This window comes from Mustelus asterias, chromosome 3, assembly GCF_964213995.1.
Source record: "Mustelus asterias chromosome 3, sMusAst1.hap1.1, whole genome shotgun sequence".
In the NCBI taxonomy this organism is placed as follows: Eukaryota; Metazoa; Chordata; class Chondrichthyes; order Carcharhiniformes; family Triakidae; genus Mustelus; species Mustelus asterias.
Genome location: NC_135803.1, coordinates 18,385,022 through 18,401,274, shown reverse-complemented (window position 1 = coordinate 18,401,274; position 16,253 = coordinate 18,385,022). Strand labels below are relative to the sequence as shown.

The 16,253-nt window shown below is 44.3% G+C and overlaps 1 pseudogene; it reads right to left on the bottom strand.

The window, feature by feature from the left end:
* The window catches only part of LOC144485935 (small ribosomal subunit protein uS17-like), a 58,542-nt pseudogene extending 42,520 nt beyond the window's left edge, over positions 1-16,022 (bottom strand).
* Positions 16,023-16,253: the final 231 nt, after the last annotated feature.

The following is a 16,253-nucleotide window of genomic DNA, read 5'->3' as shown; positions in this document are numbered from 1 at the left end:
ATTGTGTGAAAATGCGACTTGAACCTATTGAGTGGCACAAATGCAATAAATGTAGCCATATTCAAATTCACAATTACTTAAAAATCTTATGCAAATGATGTACAGTTGGATCATGTTCCTAGCTATCACTTACAAATCATAGAATCGCAGAATCACTGCTGCCTCACAGCGCCAGCGACCCAGGTTCAATTCCAGCTTGGGTCACTGTCTGTGCGGCGTTTGCACATTCTTCCCATGTCTGCATGGGTTTCCTCCTGGTGATTCGGTTTCCTCCCACAGTCCAAAGATGTGCGGGTTAGGTGGATTGGCCATGCTAAATTGCCCCTTAGCGTCAGGAAGATTAGCAGGGTAAATAGGTGGAATTACGGGGGTAGGACCTGGGTGGGATTGTTGTCGGTGCAGGCTCGATGGGCCGAATGGCTTCTTTCTGAACTGGAGGGATTCTATGATTCTATGAATCCCTACAGTACAGAAGGAGACACATACAAACTCCAACTTGCTAACTTTAGTTCTTCAATAAATATTACATACACTTGCACCTAATAAATATTGCATGTTGTAAATGGTATTTTGGAGAAATAGACTGTTGCGCAAAACCGACTTTTTTTTTTGCTTTCCTTACTTATATTTTGATAGGAACCTGGGCTGATTTTTTTCCCTTCGTATAATCCTAGGGCACTGAGGTTATTTGTAATGCACAGACTGCACCTTTAGCTGGAAGAAGCTCATTCTACTGAAAGGTGACCTGAAACCATGGCATGAATTTTCCATCCCCTGTGGGGGCAGGAATGCTTTGAGAATAGTGCTCCCTGATGATCATAGAATAGAATATAGAATCATAGAGTGCAGAAGAGACCTTTCAGCCCATCGAATTTGCACTGACATGAGAGAAACACCTGAATTCCCACCTAATCCCATGTACCAGCACTTGGCCCATAGCCGAGAATGTTATGATGTGCCAGGGGCCCATCCTGGTTACTTTCTAAAGGATGTGAGGCAACCCACCTTTACCACCCTCCCAGGCAGTGCATTCCAGACTGTCACCTTTTTCCTTACATCCCCCAAAACCTCCTGCCCCTCACCTTGAACCTATGTCGTCTTGTGACTGACCCTTCAGCTGAGGGAAACAGCTGCTCCATTTTGTCCATGCCCCAATTGGGGCATTTACATTTGAATACAGCATTGCCCAGATGATGTGTCATTGCTCCAGTGACTCCGGGATGTGCTGGAATTTTCAAAGCCAGGGCAGGATAGGGTGTGGGAAACCTGCCCACTTCCAGTTAACTGCCTGGTAAGACCATAAGACCATAAGATATAGGAGCAGAATTTGGCCATTCGGCCCATCACGTCTGCTCTGCCACATGGCTGATATGATTCTTATCCCCATTCTCCTGCCTTCTCCCACACAGTAGCACAGTGGTTAGCATCGCTGCTTCACAGCTCCAGGGACCAGGGTTCGATTCCCGGCTTGGGTCACTGTCCGTGTGGAGTTTGCACATTCTCCTCGTGTCTGCATGGGTTTCCTCCGGGTGCTCCGGTTTCCTCCCACAGTCCAAAGATGTGCGGGTTAGGTTGATTGGCCATGCTAAAATTCCCCTTAGTGTACTGAGATACGTAGTTTAGAGGGGATAGTGGGTAAATGTATGGGGGTAGGGCCTGGGTGAGATTGTGGTCGCTGCAGACTCGATGGGCCAAATGGCCTCTTTCTGCACTGTAGGGTTTCTATGATTCCCCGTAACCCTTGATCCCCTTATTGATCAAGAACCTATCTATCTCTGTCTTAAAGACACGCAATGACCTCTGCGGCAATGAGTTGCACAGATTCACCACCCTCTGGCTGAAGAACTTCCTCCTCATCTCGGTTTTAAAGGAGCATCCCTTCCCTCTGAGGTTGTGCCCTCGAGTTCCGGAGTCTCCCACTCGTGGAAACATCCTCTTCACATCCATTCTATCGAGGCCTCTCAGTATTCCATTGACTCTGTCCACACTTCTCACTGCCTCAGCAAAGCAGCCAGCGTAATTAAGGACCCCACACACCACGGACATTCTCTTTTCCACCTTCTTCCGTCGGGAAAAAGATACAAACGACTGAGGTCATGTACCAACCGACTCAAGAACAGCTTCTTCCCTGCTGCTGTCAGACTTTTGAATGGACCTACCTTGCATTAAGTTGATCTTTCTCTACACCCTAGCTATGACGATAACACTACTTTCTGCACTCTCTCATTTCCTTCTCTCTGAACGGTATGCTTTGTATCCTGCTCAAGAAGCAATACTTTTCACTGTATGTTAATACATGTAACAATAATAAATCAAATCAAATCAAATTAAATCAATTAGATCCCCCCCTCATCCTTCTAAACTCCATCGAGTGTAGATCCAGACTCCTCAGCCGCTCCTCATATGACAAAACTTTAATTCCTGGGATCATTCTTGTGAACCTCCTCTGGACCCTCTCCAAGGCCAGCACATCCTTCCTTAGGTATGGGGCCCAAGGAGCTTGTCAATAAGCCAGGGAGGGATAGAGGGCAATTTTCAAATTGCACATCATCTCACCAAATCCGGCTTGTCTGGTGTACATTCGTCCAAAGCTGACAAGTTCAATGCAGGGGAGCATTTACGTTATTATTTTTGATGATGAAAAATTTGAACCAATTGGGGCTTTTGTGTGAGATCTTTCAGTTCACTATTTGGCCATTCCTCAGTGAGGCTGCTGATGGCCCCCTGTCTGCCTCCTCTCTTCTGCAACACGATGGCAGCTCCCAAAATGGCTGCCGTCTACCTCTGACAACTATGCTCTGCAGACAGCTCCTGCTATTACTTGGGCACAGGGCTCTCCTCCAGCCCAATTCGTGCATTTACATTTGAATATGGCATTGCTCAGATGTGACATTAAGCCAGGTCTCAGAAATTATCCAAGCATTGCATTCCTGACTTTAGTTTGTAATCCAGCCCATTAACCCTTTTCTGCTCTCCACAAAATACTGCCAGACCTGACGGGTATTATTTTACCCACCTGAGGATATTTCTGGTCTGTGTGGCTCAGTATCCTTTGATTGCAGGGAACATGGGAACACAGGAGCTGGAGTAGGCCATTAGTCCATCGAGTTTGTGCTGCTATTCAGTATGATCATGGCTGACCATCTACTTCAATGCCTTTTTCCCACACTTTCCTCATATCCCTTTACACGATTGGTGTTTAGAAATCTGTCAATCTCTGCTTTAAACACACTCAATGACTGAGCTTCCACAATCCTCCGGGGTAAAGAATTCCAAAGATTCAAAACCCTCTGACTAAATGCATTTCACAGAATCACAGAATTGTTATGTCGCTGGAGGAGGCCATTTGGTCCATCATGTCTGCACTGGCTCTCCAAACGAGCATCATGACTTAGTGCCACTCCCATGCCTTTTCTCCATTCCCCGCAACATTGTTTCTATTCAAAGCACCCTTCTAGTGCTCTCTTTAGTTGCTCTCTCTATGCCACGATTAAACCTGCCTCCACCACACTTCCAAGCAGTGCATTCCAGACCCGAACCACTCATGTGAAAAAGTTATTTTGCACATCACATTTTGCAAATCACTTTAAATCTGTGGCTTCTCATTCTTAATCCTTTTATGAGCAGGAACAATTTCTCCCTGATCTTGATCCAAAGGGGCTTCCCTCTTAGATTGAAATTGTTCCAGACTTCCCCAATCAGGGGCAACATCTTACCGGCATCATACTCTGTTCATCCCTTTAAGTGTTTTGTAGGTTTCAATGAGATCTCCTCTTATTTGTCAAATACAACGCAGCACAGTGGTTAGCACTGCGGCCTCACAGCATCAGGGACCCGGATTCAGTTCCAGCCTTGGGTGACTGTGTGGAGTTTGCACGTTTCCCTGTGCCTGCGTGAGTTTCCTCCGGGTGCTCCGGTTTCCTACCACTGTCCAAAGATGTGTAGGTTAGGTTGATTGGCCATGCTAAATTGCCCCCTAGTGTCCCAAGGTGTGTAGGTTAGTGGGATTATTGGGGTAAACCACAGAATCATGGAAACCTATAGTGCAGAAGGAGGTCATTCGTCCCATCTGCACTGACCATGATCCTACCCAGGCCCTATTCCTATAACCCCATGCATTTACCCTACCTGGTCCCCCTGACACTTAGGGGCAATTTAGCATGGCCAATCCATCTAACCCACACTTCTTTGGACTGTGGGAGGAAACCAGAGCACCCGGAGGAAACCCACACAGACACGGGGAGAATGTGCAAACTCCACACAGACAACGACCCAAGCCGGGAATCAAACCCAGGTCCCTGGTGCTGTGAGGCAGCAGTGCTAACCACTGTGTTGCCCCGGGTGTGGTTACAGTGTTAGGGTCTGGGCAAGATGGTCTTTCGGTGAATCGATGCTGACTCGATGGGCCGAATGGCCTGCTTCTGTACTGTAGGGATTCTATGGTTCACTGAAGAATACAGGGCCCAGTTTTCCCAATCTCTCTTCATGGGACAGTCCTGCCATCCCAGGAACAAGTCTGGTGAAACTGCGTTGCACTCCCCCTGTGTCAATAATACGCTTCCCATGGACGTTGTACCTGAAGTGCATTCTTTAACTAGGGATAGTTTTGGTCAAATAAACAGAAAATAAAATAAAATAAAATACAGATGCTGTCAGAATTAGAGGGTTTTTTTAATTGGTCTCACAAGTAGGCTTACATTGACACTGCAATGAAATTACTATGTAAATCCCCTAGTCGCCACACTCCGGCTCCTGTTCGGAGGCTTTATTTATTTGGAGGCTAAATTCGGAGGGAGAATTTAGCATGGCCAATGCATCTAACCAGCACGTCTTTCGGGCTGGTGGAGGAAACCGGAGCACCCGGAGGAAACCCACGCAGACAACGTACAAACTCCGCACAGACAGTGACCCAAACCGGGAATCGAACCTTGGTCTCTGGCGCTGTGAGGCAGCAGTGCTAACCACTGTGCCACCGGGCTGCCCTAACTCCATCAACTGCCTTCTCATCTCCCTGCCAGTTTCACCCCTTACGTTGCACACTAATGATTTATTTAATAACACAACAGATTGATATTCAGTCGGGATTTCTGGCCTTCAAAGATTGGAGCATGAATGAGAAATGGTTTGAAGGGGTGGGAGGGGGTGGTAATTTTGAAGGTGGGATGGTGGGGGATCTGTCAGGTTGAGGTGGGTTGACTGCTTTCCAGTCAACTTGGTTTTATCCTCTGAACTCAATCTGAGAGTAAAACCAGGCTGGGTGTAAAATGGACAAGTGACCCAATCGTCAGCTTCCACAACCTCCCCTCAGGTGGGTTAAGTTAAAATTACTTGAGTGCCACCATCAGTAACTATGTTTAAATTGAAAGAGCTATGATTCACTAACATTATTTCCAATTTTCTTTCACCTACATTGTACTGTAAATACAAGAATAAAAGTCGGCTTGAGAAGATTACAATTTGAGCCCAATTCATGCCACTAACTCATTGTTTGTATTCATGGAGTCTGCACGTTTTTCCCATGTCTGCGTGGGTTTCTTCCAGATGCTCCAGTTTCCTCCCACAGTCCAAAGATGTGCAGGTGAGGTTGATTGGCTATGCTAAATTGACTCTAGTGTCAGGGGATTAGCAGGGTAAATATGTGGGGTGACAGGAATAGGGCCTGGGTGGGATTGTGGTCAGTGCAGTCTCGATGGGCTGAATGGCCTCATTATGCATTGTAGGGATTCCATGATTTGGTGAAAAAATATCCATATTAATAACAATGTGATTTAAGGAATACAAGATTGGTCATTACTGTCAGTGATATTCCCTTACAAGTCAAAGAATCTTGTCTACAGAACAGGTGAGATCATTCAGTCCACCATTTACATGCCAGGTCTCCACATGAAGAAGACAACGCTAATTCTGCTGCCTGCTCTTTCTCAATGAACTTGCATCATTACTCTAAATATTTACCCCAAGTGCTACTTTTACCTTAAAACGTAATGGATGTCTAACTCAGCTAGTCCAGGCAGCAAAGCATTCAATGATCAAACAGCTTTCTGCACAAAGAGAGGTCTCCTCACCACTTACCTCACTCCGTGACAATTGGCCTCTCAGCCTTTTGGCTAAGGTCAAGCGTCAGATCAAGCCCGAGATCAGGTGCAATGTCTTTTCTTTCAGCTTGGATCTAGTATGTGTCTCTTGTGGGGAACATGATTTGGGTTCAGTTGAATTTGAATTGGTTTTTGGAGCAAGCAAGGAGATGGATTAATGGTTTGCCCCATCCACTCCGTGCAATGGTTTTGTAACCTTAAGAAAGGAGTCAAATTTAAAAAAACACTCACCTCACTCTGTGTCAATTCTAAATTGATAATCCCTTGTGACTGACAACCCCCACCCACCCACCAGACAGAGTGAATCGTCTTTCCATATTCACCCACTCATAGAAACATAGAAGATAGGAGCAGGAGGAGGCTATTCAACCCTTCGAGCCTGCTCCACCATTCATCACGATCATGGCTGATCATCCAACTCAATAGCCTAATCCTGCTTTCTCCCCAGAACCTTTGATCCCACTCGCCCCAAGTGCTACCCGTAGCCGCCTCTTGATGTTCAATGTTTTGGCATCAACTACTTCCTGTGGTAATGAATTCCACAGGCTCACCACTCTTTGGGTGAAGAAATGTCTCCTCATCACCGTCCTAAATGGCCTATCCCGTCTCCTCAGACTGTGAACCCTGGTTTTGGACACTCAAAATACTTTCTCATACAAAGAAAATCTATTTAATTTATTTTCGTCTTTCTTCTAACTGGTATCGTCCCGGGAAGTGAGAAACGAGGAACAGGGAAGGGTGAGGGAGGGAGATTTCCATCCCATACTCTGAGCGGGAGTGAGCGCTGTGGCGAATGCTGTCTTCATCACTGCCGGCTGGAGCTCTTGCATGAGTCAGGCATCGAGCCCTTTTAATATGCAAACTGTAGCTCTCTGTTTCTTCAGAAGGTATGTAATTGTATATATTTTATAAGGGCACAGAAACATAATTGTTGTTTTACAACCATATGATAATATGGCGACTTTGTTGAAGGAAAATGCAAACATGAGAATTGGAATGAATAATTTATCATGGAATAATAGACACGGTTGTAACAATCATTTCCTGCATTACTTGAGTGCTTTGATGTTTTTCTGCTGCTTCACTTTAGCCCCTAATTTAGCTGGGTTGGGCATAACCGCAGCTGTTGAAAATATTACTTTTGCCGTATTACATCTAATGAAATACTTAATGGGCGATGTTGCTATCTGTCACAGCACAAACTGCTCCAAAAGGTAGTCATCGCTTTGAAGTATCTCTGCAATTATAGGTTTTAACCTTACAGGTCAACGCTTGATTATTTACACAAAACTGACGTAATTCAGCCTCAATCCTGTGCCTTGTGTGTTTGCGAGGGCTGCATGGTCTCCAGCAGAGTGCGTTTCTGATGCTTTGTAAGATGACATTGATCTGAGCTCGATAGGGTTAGGCAACATTGCTTGGTTTTACTCCGCATTTTCTGTTGCGCTATTCTCTGGCACACAACATTAATTAGCAAGCAGATAGCCAAACGCAAAAGAACTCAGCGGCAAGGTGAATGGAGAAAAATAATCCAAATGAGTAAAATGGAGGTAGATAATGAAAAGTGAATTGCTGGATATCTTGCAAAATAAAAATGACCCCCAATATTTATTAGCCAGGAGTCAAGTCCTGACATTGTACGGCCGTGTATGAGAATATGCTTATGCCTTAGCACAGCTTGGTGTCTTTTTCCACATTTTTTTTTATGATCGACAGGAAAATACATTTTCCAGCAACTAAGACTTTTTAAATCAAATTGATAAGAAGCCAGTGGCCTAGAATGTTAACGGGTGCTTGTCAGAAATGACACTCTCAATTTGTGCATCGAGTTCTGGCTTAGCCAAGAACCTAACCATGCAAGCAGGCGACAAAAAAAAAAAGGAGAAAATACCTAGTTTGTAATCTTGAGAGACCTGCATGCAATGTGACCATAAAAGTCACAAGTGCCAGCTCAGGTGGAAAAATGTTAGAGGGAGAAATGTATTCAATAAATAGGAAACTCAGCATGGAGCTGAAAAGTGTGTGTGTGAAACAGGTCAGGAGATTCAAATAAAGGAAATGGGAGGTAGCTGGAGCATGAGTGTACATTAAACAGTAGTGCTCATAGCTTGAAACGTAAGTGTTCCTCTGGGAGTTTGACTCTTGTTTATCTCGATACTCCCGTCAGTTCACAGGCTGCAGGAAACACAATTTACCTGGTTTTCATTTCAGTTTTCTTCAATTTAATGGGCATCCCCTTTGAATGTATGACCTTTGTGCATTACATGCAGCAAGAACAATGATAAGGGGGTAAAATAATAATGATATCTTATAAGTTTACTGGTTAGTGGCACCCGTCAGTACATGTGCAAAAATACTTGGATCACACTTTTTATATACTGAAGGTTAGTAGAAGAAACTAGTCATCTTTCATCCTACTCTGGTGAACAATGTGAAGACCCGCATGGGAGAATGTAGCCAGAAAGAAGTTTTAACTCTGCAATGGAAATCTGACGAATATTGTTTGTCGGAAAATTTAGCCTAGTCATTTTGTAAGACTGGAAAATGTGCCACCTCCAACTCCTAGCGGGCGGCACGGTAGCACAGTGGTCAGCACTGCTGCCTCACAGCCTCAGGGATCTGGGTTCAATTCCCAGCTTTGGTCACTGTCTGTGCAGAGTCTGAACGCTCTCCCTGTGTCTTGCCTGGGTTTCCTCCAGGTTCTCCGGTTTCCTCCCAAAGTCTGAAAGACGTGCTGGTTAGGTGCACTGACCATGCTAAATTCTTCCTTAGTGTACCCGAGCAGGTGCCAGAGGGTGGCGACTAGGGGATTTTCACAGTAACTTCATTGCAGTGTTAATGTAAGCCAGCTTGAGACATTAATAAATAAACTACTGTTGCACGGCAAACGTTAGGGTGGAACATAAGAACCAGGAGCAGGAGTAGGCCATCTGGCCCCTCGAGCCTGCTCTGCCATTCAATCATGGCTGATCTTTCCGTGGACTCAGCGCCACTGACCCGCCTGCTCACCATGGCCCTTAATTCCTTTACTGGTCAAAAATTCATCTATCCTTGACTTGAAAACATTCAATGAGGTAGCCTCAACTGCTTCACTGGGCAAGGAATTCCATAGATTCACAACCCTTTGTGTGAAGAAGTTCCTCCTCAACTCAGTCCTAAATCTGCTTCCCCTTACTCTGAGGCCATGTCCCCTAGTTCTAGTTTCACCCGCCAGTGGAAACAACTTCCCTGCTTCTATCTAATCTATTCCCTTCATAATCTTATATGTTTCTATAAGATTTCCCCTCATTCTTCTGAATTCCAATGAGTATAGCCCAAGTCTACTCAGTCTCTCCTCATAAGCCAACCCTCTCAACTCCGGAATCAACCAAGTGAATCTCCTCTGCACCCCCTCCAGTGCCAGTATATCCTTTCTCAAGTAAGGAGACTAAAACTGTGCCCAGTACTCCAGGTGTGGCCTCACCAGCATCTTATACAGCTGCAACATAACCTCGCAGTTTTTAAACTCCATCCCTCTTGCAATGAAGGACAAAATTCCCAGTTGCCTTCTTAATTACCTGCTGCACCTGCAAACCAACTTTTTGTGATTCATGCACAAGGACACCCAGGTCCCTCTGCACAGCAGCATGCTGCAATTTTTTACCATTTAAATAATAGTCCATTTTGCTGTTATTTCTACCAAAATGGATGACCTCACGTTTATCAACATTATATTCCATCTGCCAGACCCTCGCCCACTCACTTAGACATTGATACAAAAAGACCCATACACAACAGCAACTTCCAGTGTATTATTATAGTAGGTCACTTCACAGTGTGCATTGCTGACTTGGTTTGGATCATTTGATACTGTGCAGACCCTGATCTGAGAAACTTATATTAATAGCCTATTATTATCAGGAGAGCAATAAGAGAGAAGGTAATGGTCTTGTGGTATAATCATGAGACTATTAATCCAGAAACTCAGCAAATGTCCTGGGGACCTGCATTCGAATCCAGCCACGGCAGGTCGTGGAATTTGAATTCATTAAAATATATCTGGAATTAAGAATCTACTGATGATCATGAAACCATTGCTGATTGTCAGAAAAACCCATCTGGTTCACTTATGTCCTTTAGCAAAGAAAATCTACCATCCTTACCTGATCTGGCTTACATGTGACTACAGAACCACAGCAATGTGGACCCTCAACTGCCCTCCAAGGGCAACTAGGGATGGGCAATAAATACTGATGTGGAGATGCCGGCGTTGGACTGGGGTAAACACAGCAAGAAGTCTCACAACACCAGGTTAAAGTCCAACAGGATTATTTGGTAGCAAAAGCCACTCGCTTTCAGAGCGCTGCCCCTTCGTCAGGTGAGTGGGAGTTCTATTCACAGACAGGACACATAAAGACACAAACTCAATTTGCAAAATAATGATTGGAATGCGAGTCTTTACAGGTAATCAAGTCTTAAAGGTACAGAGAATGTGAGTGGAGAGAGTGTTAAGCACAGGTTAAAGAGATGTGTATTGTCTCCAGACAATTCGTTTATCTGTATCTGTAACCCCCACGACTTGCCTGGACTTGCAAAATCCCACTAACTGTCCTGTCTGGAGACAATACACATCTCTTTAACCCGTGCTTAACACTCTCTCCACTCACATTCTCTGTACCTTTAAGACTTGATTACCTGTAAAGACTCGCATTCCAATCATTATTTTGCAAATTGAGTCTGTGTCTTTATGTGTCCTGTTTGTGAACAGAACTCCCACCCACCTGATGAAGGGGCAGCAAGCACTCCGAAAGCTAGTGGCTTTTGCTACCAAATAAACCTGTGGGACCTTAACCTGGTGTTGTGAGACTTCTTACAATAAATACTGGCCAGCCAGCGATGCCCATGTCCCACGAATAAATAGAAAAACAAATGACAGCTTTCATACTGTTCAAATCCCTTTGCCCAAATCAGATTTTAAAATACAATGAAGTGAGTTGTCGAATGACTCTATACTCTTAATTGCTGCTGATGTGTTAACATATTTATTAAATTGTGTAACAATTAAGTAATTGTTAATATTTTGAGATAATCTGTATGAATGTTGTTGCTATGATAAATGTTTTAACAAAATGTGATGAATTACTTAATGTGACAAGCTTTATTTTTGGAATATAAATTGAATTTGAACAAATAAACACAAAAAGCCATTAAATTGGCACTTCAAATTTAATCAATTATGGCATTTACAAGCATAAATAGACCACAATATTTATATAACTCCATAATATGCCTCCTAACAGTCCACATGCAAGTAATTGCTTTGAAGTACAGTTATAGTAGGGAAGGCAATGTCTCCTCTGGTTCAGCCTGAATATGGAGCCTGAACCTGGATGCTTCAGTGCATTACCGTGGGAGTGCTGCATTCTCAGAAGTGCCGTCTTTCAGATGATGCTAAGTTGAGGCCCTAACTGCCTGCTCAAGTGGACATAAAGCAATTCATGGCATGATTCAACGAAGAACTGTTGTTTCTTCTTATGTCTTGGCCACCATTCCTCCTTGAACCAACACCAATATTGATATGGCTCCTTATAATGTCCTTGATTGATTACTTTTTAGGTTCAGTTACTGTTGTTATGTCGGTGATTGTAGCAATGTTCACCAAATGAATTAACAACTAGTTTAGGGGCGGCACAGTGGTTAGCACTACTGCCTCATAGCGCCAGCGACCCCGGGTTCGATTCCCGGCTTGGATCATTGTCTGTCTGGAGTTTGCACATTCTCCCCATGTCTGCATGGATTTCCTCCAGGTGCTCTGGTTTCCTCCCACAGTCTAAAGATGTGAAGGCTAGGTGGAGTGGCCATGCTAAATTGCCCCTTAGTGTCAGGGGGACCAGCTAGGGTAAATGCATGTGGTTATGGGGATAACGCCTGGGTGGGAAGGTGGCCAGTGCAGGTTCGACGGGCTGAATGGCCTCTTTCCGCATTGTAGGATTCTATGATTCTAGTTCAGTATGTCAAACTGAACTGTCATCACCTACTTCCATTGTGCTAAAGGAAACTTTATTGAGTTTGGACAGCCAGCATTGGGTTTCAAGTTGAGGCCTCAGTGAAGAGCTGGCAACATTAATGCTCATGTACAAACAAAGAAGTGTTACTTAGTCAACAAAATGTGTACATCTTTCTATAATTTCATTTTAAATAAATTTGATATAATGAAAGAAGTGATTTCAATATTGATTCACCGTTTATACATTTGCAAACATGGACGAGCCACAAATATCATGAGATGAATAGCCAGTGTTGAGTAGAACACTGAGAGAAGGTATAGCTTTTCATGGGATCTTTAAAATCAATTGAGGCTTCAGGTGTAACATATTATCCGATGGGCAGCAACTCCAAACAAGTAATAATCCCTCAGTACTGTAGGAAGTGACAGTTTAAAGTACTTATGGAGGATTAACCCAGAATGTCCTGATTTAGTGGCAAGAAGACTGTCAAATGAATTGAACGAATATGATTTTGGTTAAAATTATGCGCATAAAAAGTACATGAACATGTCAATAGGTGTGCCAAAATTATTACCTGGGACTTCAAGCCCTTTCTTATATTTGATCATTACTTCATTTAAAATGTCAGAATAAAAGTATGAATTGAGGGAATAAAAATAGCTTAATAAATATACACCTGTGGGGAAATGCCGGTCAAACCGGGAGTTAATTCCTACGGATCACAATAGCAAAGTGTAGCATGTCATGGAGCACTTAGCTGAAGGTTTCAATCGACAGAGTGTTTCTATTTCTTTCATTGGTATAAGGAATCAATTAATTTCTATGATACCATGCCACATAATGCAAAATGAGGAGTAATGGAATCACCCTTTTTTCTACCACTCCCTTCTTCTATTGTTAGTACCCCAGGAGTTTTTTTTTGCAAGAGGTCAAATTTTGGGCATTATTGTTACTCAGTTGTACATTACAATGTGAGTTAATTGCAGACATGAAACATTCCTGTTCAAGTAGAAAATCAGCAATTAAGGCAATAATTAAGGAGTAGAATAGACAAAATTATACCCAGAAATGATTTTTGCTTGAATTAGACTGCTTTCAATGGTGACTATAAGCCCAATGTTTTTTAAAGTTTATTTATTAGAGTCACAAGGAGGCTGACATTAACACTGCAATGAAGTTACTGTGAAAATCCCCCAGTCGCCACACTCCAGCGCCTGTTCGGGTACACTGAGGGAGAATTTAGCACAGGCCATTTCACCTTACCAGTACGTCTTTCAGACTGTGGGAGAAAACCGGAGCACCCGGAGGAAACTCACCCAGACACGGTCGAACGTGCAGACTCCGCACAGACAGTGACCCAAGTCAGGAATCGAAGCCGGGTCCCTGGCACTGTGAGGCGGCAGTGCTAACCACTGTGCCACCGTACCACCCGTCTAAACACATCTAAAGGAAAGTTTAACACCTCCCTTCTTCAGATAAAATATTGAAATGCTAACTTACTTTGCATTTTCTGCTGCATGTGAAAACGAGGAGATTTCTAAGAAGTACTGTAAATTAATGAACAATGATTGTGATAAAATCACTGAAATAATTTTGGATTTGGCAGCAATGTATGACTATTTTTTAAATAACCTAGCAGTTGCACGGTGGTTAGCACTGCTACCTTACTGCTAACTTCCTTCTCTAAGCCTTTCTGTTTCTGAAAAAAGAGACATGCTGTCGAAGTTTTTCATTTCAAACTCATCAAGTCTAGGTTTGATTCCTAGCTTATGTCACTGTCTGTGCGGAGTCTGCACATTCTTCCCGTATCTGTATGGGTTTCCTCTGGTTGCTCCGGTTTCTTCCCACAGTCCAAAAGATGTGCTGGTTAGGTGCATTGGCCATGCTAAATTCTCCCTCAGTGTACCTGAACAGGCGGTGGAGTGTGGTGACTAGGGGATTTTCACAGTAACTTCATTGCAGTGTTAATGTAAGCCTACTAAACCTAAACTTTAAACAATGATTAAAATATCGTACACCTTATACTTGTGGTAAACTCTGAAATTGTTTCCCTAAATCTTTCTGTTTCTGAAAAAAGAGACAGCCTGGCGAAGTTTTTCATCTTGAACTCATCAAGTCAGATACGAGAGTGACAAATTTCAAAAGGGAACAGCAATTTATATTGCATGAGAAAATGAGTGCTGATTGTTTGGCAAGTTGGTTCAGATTGGTCAAAATATTGCCATGGCAAATGGGCCAGGGTGCCACTGTCCCCCTTGCTTTTGTTTATTCAAACCATGTGTGATGTTTGGGTACATTCCTTTAGTCTGCGGTGGACAGGTATATGAATATACCTGCATATGAATATATGTAGCTTTCAGCAAACGTAAACAAGCTACATTGCCAGCTAAACCGATAATCTTAAACTGGTTGTTAGTGTAATTCCTAGCACACTTGTGTTTGTTCAGCAAGTGTTCCCAATCATAGAATTATAGAATCATAGAATCCTACAGTACAGAAGGAGGCCATTTGGCCCATCAAGTCTGCACTGACCACAATCGCACCTAGACCCTATCCCCATAACCCCATGCATTTACCCTAGCTAGTCCCCCTGACACTAAGGGACAATTTAGCATGGCCAATCCACCTAACCCACACATCTTTGGAGTGTGGGAGGAAACCGGAGCACCCCGAGAAAACCTATGCAGACACGGGGAGAATGTGCAAACTCCACACAGACAGTGACCCAAGCCGGGAATTGAACCCAGGTCCCTGGGGCTGTGAGGCAGCAGTGCTAACCACTGTGCCGCCCTTGTGCCACTGCGACGCCCTGTAATCGTGCAATCACATTTAGCATCGAACATTATGTTTCGGGTTTTGTAAGCACGGACAGTTTGTGTATGGTCAGTATCCTATCTGTGGCAAACAGCCAAAGGGACATGCTGTTTGTTACGATCTGCCAGTCACTGGGATGCACAGCCTATGTACCTGGCATTGCATCAGCACTGAAATTCATGCAACACAGTATTCATTTCTGTAGGTAGCCAGAAGGTGTTTTTGGCTTGAGGGGAGCATCCTGTTAGTGGAAAATATCACTCGTGTGGATATCGTACAGTCGCAGTGTCAAATGGCTAGCTTGACCTGTTGATACTTTTCCATTCCAGGGTAATTTGAGGTAGACAGGGTGCTTCTCCAATCTGAAAACAACAGCTTCAGGCCCATTCTTCAGAAGGCTCAATGGAATGCACAATTAGGTTAGCCTTCATGCCACAGGAGAGTTTTTGCTGTGACCTATTTCAGTGTCAAGCTTGCATGGTGAGCAAATGGCACGGGCCCTATTTATAAGATAAGGTTCATCTTGTAGCGTGTGGAGCTGCAGTGGGGGGGATTCTCCTTGCCCACCATCTCCAGGCCGGTATCACCATGGCCCAGAGAATCGGGCACCGGCTGAAAAACGGATTCCGTGTCGATCGCTGAACCCGTTCTGAACCTCCCAGGCCACGCTGCCACCCCTGATCAGTTTTCAGCATGGCTGGCACCCAGAGGAGGAGGAGAACACCAGCTCCCAATGGCCATGAGGGTCACGGCTGCCTTGAATTCTTTTGCGTCTGGATCGGTCCAGGACTCAAACGGGGACCTGTGCGGAATTTCTCAAACCTCTGAGCACAGGCGTATCCGTGAAGTGATGGATGCCATGTATGCCTGGGCATCTGATTACATTAACTTTCACCCAGACCATGCCCACCAGTGTGCCCGGGCTGAAGGATTCTCTACTGTTGCTGGGCTGCTCTAAGCCCAGGGGACAATAGATGGCACCCATGTCGCCCGTCAAGCTCCGTCTCCACATGGGGTGCCTTTCATGAACCGAAAGGGATACCACTCCATGAACATCCAGCTGGTGTACGACCACCTCCTGAACATTATGCACATCTGTGCACACTATCCTGGGAGCGTGCACCATCCCTATATTCTGGGACAGTCAGAGGTATGTTTGTGGGTCACCCTCAGCCAAGGAGCCAGCTAGTGGGGGGCAAGGGCTATCTACTGAGGTCATGGTGGATGTCACCTATTCCCTTCCCCCAAACTACAAGTTTGAAACTTCACCCATGCCGACTTAGTGGTCCTGTCCTTTCATTCACTCCCACTCCTTCTACATGTGTCCCCAGATTGCAAATCAGAGCTGGAGGCAGAC